Below are 6,055 nucleotides of genomic sequence, written 5' to 3'. Positions count from 1 at the left end.
AATGGCCCAGTCGGAGCTCTCTCTTCTGATTATCCCAAGGAACAGAGGGGAATAGAAGGCTTTTTATTAAAACTGTATGCCCGGCTGGCCTCAACAAATCACTGACTTTGACGTGAGCATCTTATTAACCAGAGGCTCACTCAAGTAGCACAGTGGGGAGACTGTCCTGAGATATTATTGGCACAAAGAGTCACATTGAAGGGGACTTGAGGGGTGGCATTTAGAGGAGCCCAGAAAATCAGCTAGGTCAGACAAGGAGGGAACCTCAGATCAAAGATGAAAATACACTTGAAATGTAAGAGATCATGCAGACATCTCAGACAAGAAGAGCATTTTGGAATACTTGAACTAAAAAGTAATTCCTTGAAAGCTGGTAAAAGCAGCTGTAGGACAAATAAAAGCAAAAAGAAAAAAAAAAGTACTGCTTTTTGAGCAGGTAGTAAAAAAAGAATTCATCAGCTCAGGATATAATACAGGCTGGTGATATCATAAATAAGTTTGAGGAGTTTAAATCAATAGACAATTCATGACTCAATCAGGGAATATAAATTTAGCTATGTGAGGAACAGCTGGGGTTGAAATTGTTCAGTGGGATCTGCTCTGAAATTTTACAAGCTGGCTTTGAGCCCAAAGCCCAATGCCAATCCACGATATTTACAATATTTAAAGGATGCTTTCCCCTCACCCTCTTCCACCCTGACAACTTTTTTTCTTCTTTATTCTAGTAACCACAGGTAGCATACATAACATACTGGAAAGAGGGTCACAGGCTTGAGAATAGGAAGGTCAGATCCTGGTTTTACCTCTCATGGGTGTGACTTTGGGTGAATTACTGAACTTCATCTGTTCTGTAAGGATAGTAATCAAACTATATTCTTATGAATTAGTGGGATAGGTTAGGTAAAGTGCTTGGCACACAGTAGATGCTCAATAAAATTAGCTCCCTTCCCACCTCCTCCTCAGGATTCTAGAGTAGAATTAAGTAGAAATTAGCTATCACATGCCACCCTACTAAAAGCAGTCTTCTTTTTTATTTGTATATTCTTTGAACACATATTTACATGCCCAGAACCAGGAGACCGTGGGGGACAAAGAAGACCCAGTCTCTGACCTCGTGGGACTCAGTCCAGTGAAGAAAGAATGAGAGTTAAAATTTCTATGGGAAATGCTGTCTTTCCTTTAACCATTTAAGAACCTCCGGGGCAGGGGGAAGGCCTGGGGCAAGGCACGTGCCAAGGCCTTCCTTTATTCTTCAGGACACAGTGATAGAGGGACATGGGAAGTTGAAAGAGAAAGAAGTGACAATGGGTAACAAGTGGAGGAGAAAGGGGGTTATTTGTCAGGGTTTGGAGAGACAAGGGAGAGGAGAATGCACTGAGAAGACAGATGGGCAGACAGCAGTGCTCGTGAAGGGCAGAGTCCTCGTCCCTGGCTTGCTCAACACCAGTTCTGCAGGCTACACAGCCGGCTGCAGGCAAATCATGTTTCAGGCAGCAAAGGGCAGGACAGCCCAGGAGGAGCACTGCCTGTCCCCACCCACGTGTGCTCAGCAGCCCCCACAGGAAGCAGTGTGGGGTCGCCTAATCCTCTGCTTCCTGGTGGAGATTCTACTCTTTACTTTCATGAGGACACAGCTGTCCAAGGCACCCTCCCTCCAAGATGGAGATTTGAATGAAAAAGAGGGAAAATAGAAAGACTAGAAGTCCCCCAGAGCGGGCCTGACTCCTGCTGGGCGGGCTGTCAGCCTGCCCGTCACCTGTCTGGGACTCCATGGCCCTGGTAACAGTGGAATCAGGTTTGCTATTTTAAATGTCCTTGTGAACCATGTTTCTTCATTCTAGGAGAGTGACCTTCGCTGAGCTGCATCCCCAGCTCCCCCAGCAAGATGAAAACTGCTAGAGTGACCAACTTGTCCGGTTTGCCCAGGACCGCCCCATTTTGAGCACTGAAAGCCCTGTGTCCCAGAAACCCACTCAGTTGCAGGTGACCTCCAAAGCTTCCTTAGGGCCACGCCAGCTTTCACCCTCTTCTGAGGGCTCCCTGGGTACCCACGGGGTCCTACGCTCTCACACGGACTCCCCTTTGAGGACCTCGCCCTGGCGCTCCCGCTCCATCGCTCCATCATGTGCAGAGAGCTAGGGGAGGCCATCCAAGCACGGCCCTGCCAGGCTCCCTTTCCCATCCAGACAGTTCCCTTTGTCATCCTGGCCCCTGTGCTTTTACTGGGAGCTATTACATACCGGACACATAGCATATCTCCCATGATCCTCCCGTCCTGGGAAGGCGAGGAGATATGGAAAATGAGCAACAAGCAAGTGGCAGATCTGGGATCAGAATCCAGGTCTGGCCAGTCCCAGAGCCCATTCTCTGAAAAATAAAAAATACAAAAGGAATTGTAGGGGGTTGAGGCTGGTGGCAAGTTAATGCCAGTTGGGAGTAAGCCTGATCCTCGGCCTGTCAATAAGGCCTCTCCAGGACTCTTTTCAAGAGGTCAGCTCTTTTCCACCTCTCTTCCCCCAGAGAACAGGAGTGAGTAGTGGAGGTGGCAAATATATTTTTAAAAAGCTCTCCAGGTGGTCTGACACATCGCCCACCCCCACCACCCCGCTGAGGACCACAGGGAGGGGCCTGGCTCTTCAAAACACAAGAATGGAAAAGAGGCCTCGAGCTTCTGCAAATGTATTTAAACATCTAGATCTATAAATCTCTCAGGAACATTCTCCAGCCCCCTTAGGGTCTCAGTTCCTCACTTCATACACCTCATCCCTAGGATGGATGAGGCCTGGAAGGTGGTACATTTCAAGGGCAGCTGTCTGTAGCCTTCTCAGAAGCATGATGCTGTGCAGCTGCAGTTTTTCTCTGGCTGCGGCTTGAAGTGATCACCCTTGAAAAAACAGCAAGCCCCAAGGCACAAGAGAAATCCCAGTGAGCCATTAAATATCAGAGTATGGCCTTAGTCCTCCAACTAAATACATTTTTTTCTTACTCTCCTTGTGAACGTATCAATGCCTGACTGACTTAGAAATTGTTAGGGCAGCTTGGAACATATTTGCCACCAGCAGGGGTGAAGGGCATTGCCAGGTGCTTCAGTGCCTCAGGCCAAAATTCCCCGAGAGTCTCTCTTCATCTCTTTTAGCCGCAAAATGAACACATCTCTAGTCCTTTCTATAAGTCCAGGGAAGTATTTCTTTAATATTGCTCAATTTCTTTCGGTTGTAAAATGGAGAAATCTCTAGGCCTTTCTATAATTCCAAGGAAGCATTTCCTGGGGCTATTGGAAGGAGAAAAAGGAGGCATCTCTTGCTGGCTTGCTGTTGGACTTCCTGCCACCAGTCCTCATCAGCTCTTAGTTCCTATTGGACTCCTAGGTCAGCTTTAGTCTTGGGCCAGGCCTTTAACTTGATTACTCAACACTGGCCTCTGTGCTGAGTGCCTGCCAGGAGCCTTCCATACATGAGTTCTTGAGGTCCATCCACGCCAGTCTCTTATTTGATTTGATATTTGACTCTCAGCTGGTCACAATGCCTATCACATGGTTGGGACTCGTCACTGTGTGTTTTATTACTGTACTTAGCCTTATTTCACTTACCTTTGCTCAGAGCCCTGCAGTGGGAGTCTCCCCCAAGATGCCTCTGTTTCTTGCCATCCCAGAAGAGTCACGGGCCTCAGCAGCACAGATCATTGTGTCATGGGAGCGGAGACATGTGAGTGTGCCTGCCTGGCTGGCTTTCTTGCACTAATACATTATCTACTATTCCTGAGCCTGCTGCATTATGAATGAGCATGAATCAGATAGGAGAGAAGGTTTACAGGGAGTCCTGTTTTTTTCCCTAATGTAAAAGCAGGACATCTGCCATCTTCTCATGTTTGTGTCATTTCTGTTGGGCTGAGGTGGGAAAACCTCAGCATCGATTGAACTTTGCAATCCTATACCTGTTGGGGTCCCAGATCTCTGGGCACTGTGCCCACTTTCTAAGTGACATGTAAACCTGTGAATATCAGAAAAAAGAAATCATATGAGTCATGACACTTTGAGGGAGGGGAAGGTGGAGACTCTCCACTCCTTCCTCCCACCTCTGGTTCTCAAGGGCTAAACTGGTCCTCTCTGCAAAGCAGGATTTTCTTGGTGGTGCCTGAACTCGGGTCCCCTTTCGGGCTGGTCCTGAGAGCATTCAGCAAACTAGATCAGCGTGCACTGTTTGTGGTGGAGCCGTGCCAAGGGGGATTAACTTGGTGGAGCTGGGATGTGACTAGTTGACCTCTTAAACCAGTGGTGCCACAGCTGAGGACTGTGGCTCCCAAGGGCCGAACAGCTCCTGCCTTCCTCGGCTCCAGGGCCACTTCCTCTGCCTTTCTCCCCAGGTCTCTAGGCTCTTCCCTGCCCCCGCAGTTTATGGCTGCATGAGCCCACTGCCCAGCACTCTCACTTCAAGAGAACCACCTGCCCTTCCTCCCACCTGGGCTTCTAGCAAGTGCCCAGAGGGCACCAAGCCACTTTGACCATGCACAGAATGTATTGATTTTGAGGCCAGTTCCTCTTCTTGCTGTTCTGTGTTCTCTGCAGCTTTTGCCATTGCTTGATGAGAGATTTTAACAGAGATCTCCCCTCCCAGAGGTTGCAACCACAGAAAAGAGCCTCTGGGGAGAAACAGTCACAGAACATTGTGTTTGAACCTCCTGTGTGCTCTTTCTATAAATAGAAGGAGACATGAGGTGACCTGCTCCAACATCTTTATTATGTAGCTAAGGAAAGTGAATTCTAAACAAGGGGAATATCTTGTTCCATGTCACACAGTTAGTTTCTGGCTGGACCAGAACTGGGCCCCTGAAGGGGTTCTTAGTCACCCCTTCAAGACAACATCAGCTCCCCTAACTGTATCTTCTGTATAGCCATGACCAGTATCTAAAATTGCCTATGTATTTACGTGATTCTTCTCTGTCTTTCCACCGCCCACACATCCACCAGCATGTGAGTTCCTTGGGACTCAGTCTCTCTTATCTCTACTGCAACCCTATACCTGACCTGTGCCCGACGCATAGTAGGACCTCAATTAATATTTGTTCACTGCCTGAAAGACTTCGTCCAGTGCCCTTCCCATGACTCTGATCTGCCTTTAGTAGTTCTGTGAACCAAGTATTTAAGAAGAAACACTAACCCAGGGACTCACTCAGGTAAATAAAATGGCTTATCCTTACTAGAGTCTTACTTAAATGGACCAGGCTAGTCACGAATTAGACAAATCACTCTGTGTGAATTATGCATCAGTATGAGTCACTCTCTTCTCTCTTGCCTTTGGCACCCAGAGAGGTTACCTCACCCACCTCAAGGCAGGAAGAACTGCTGGCTTACTCACCTGCTGGAGAGTTTGGAACCCGGCTGCAAGCGCTGCCTGAGCGGCCATGAGACTGTGCTGAGAAACCACAGGCGGCATGTGAAGCTTGATCCTGTCACATACCATGGTACACACATGTAGTCTGTGTGTGTGTGTGCAGAGAAAAGGACCTGAGAGATACACATATTCCAGTGAGCACCAGTAACGGTGGGCACCCCCACGAGAAGGGTTGGTTTTGGGGTGTGGTATTCAGGGAGGGAGACTCGTTGCACAGTGTACATTTTTATAGCATAAGTGTTTGAAATAAAAACTTCTATGAATACTTTTTAAAAATAAATTCTCCTTGGGAATGTAAAATAGCTGTGTTGTCCCCACTTCTTTTCTTCCTTCCTCCACCAGCTCCTTTCTTCCTATTCTACCTGGGCTGTAGCTAGACCCAGGAACTCAAAACTCTGGGTTCAATCAGAGCAGAATGGTTGAATTCAAAGATACAGAAGAAGATCTAGGCTTCAAATGTTTAGCCCACTGAGGAATGAAGTCAAAGGTTTCATTGACCAATGGGCCAAATAGCTCTCTGGGTTCCATGGACACAAATTGCCCCCTCGACCCCAGCCAACCACCTCCTTTGTTTCCCTTGCCCCTTTCCCAGGCCTTCACTCCTGAGACACACGTCTAGATTTAGCATCTAAACGACAGGGTCCTCTCCTAGCAGCAACAGCGCG

At 47.9% G+C, this 6,055-nt stretch overlaps 1 long non-coding RNA gene across 1 annotated transcript; it reads left to right on the top strand.

Annotated features, from left to right (window-relative positions):
• Nucleotides 1-3,529: 3,529 nt before the first annotated feature.
• LOC134385550 (uncharacterized) lies at nucleotides 3,530-5,690 on the top strand. Its single transcript, XR_010024409.1, has 2 exons — nucleotides 3,530-3,704; nucleotides 5,305-5,690. It is a non-coding gene; the product is annotated as an uncharacterized LOC134385550 (long non-coding RNA).
• Nucleotides 5,691-6,055: the final 365 nt, after the last annotated feature.

The sequence above is a fragment of the Cynocephalus volans genome, chromosome 9, assembly GCF_027409185.1.
Source record: "Cynocephalus volans isolate mCynVol1 chromosome 9, mCynVol1.pri, whole genome shotgun sequence".
In the NCBI taxonomy this organism is placed as follows: domain Eukaryota; kingdom Metazoa; phylum Chordata; class Mammalia; order Dermoptera; family Cynocephalidae; genus Cynocephalus; species Cynocephalus volans.
The sequence above is the reverse complement of the archived record's forward strand: the minus strand, read 5'-3'. Positions and strand labels throughout refer to the sequence as shown.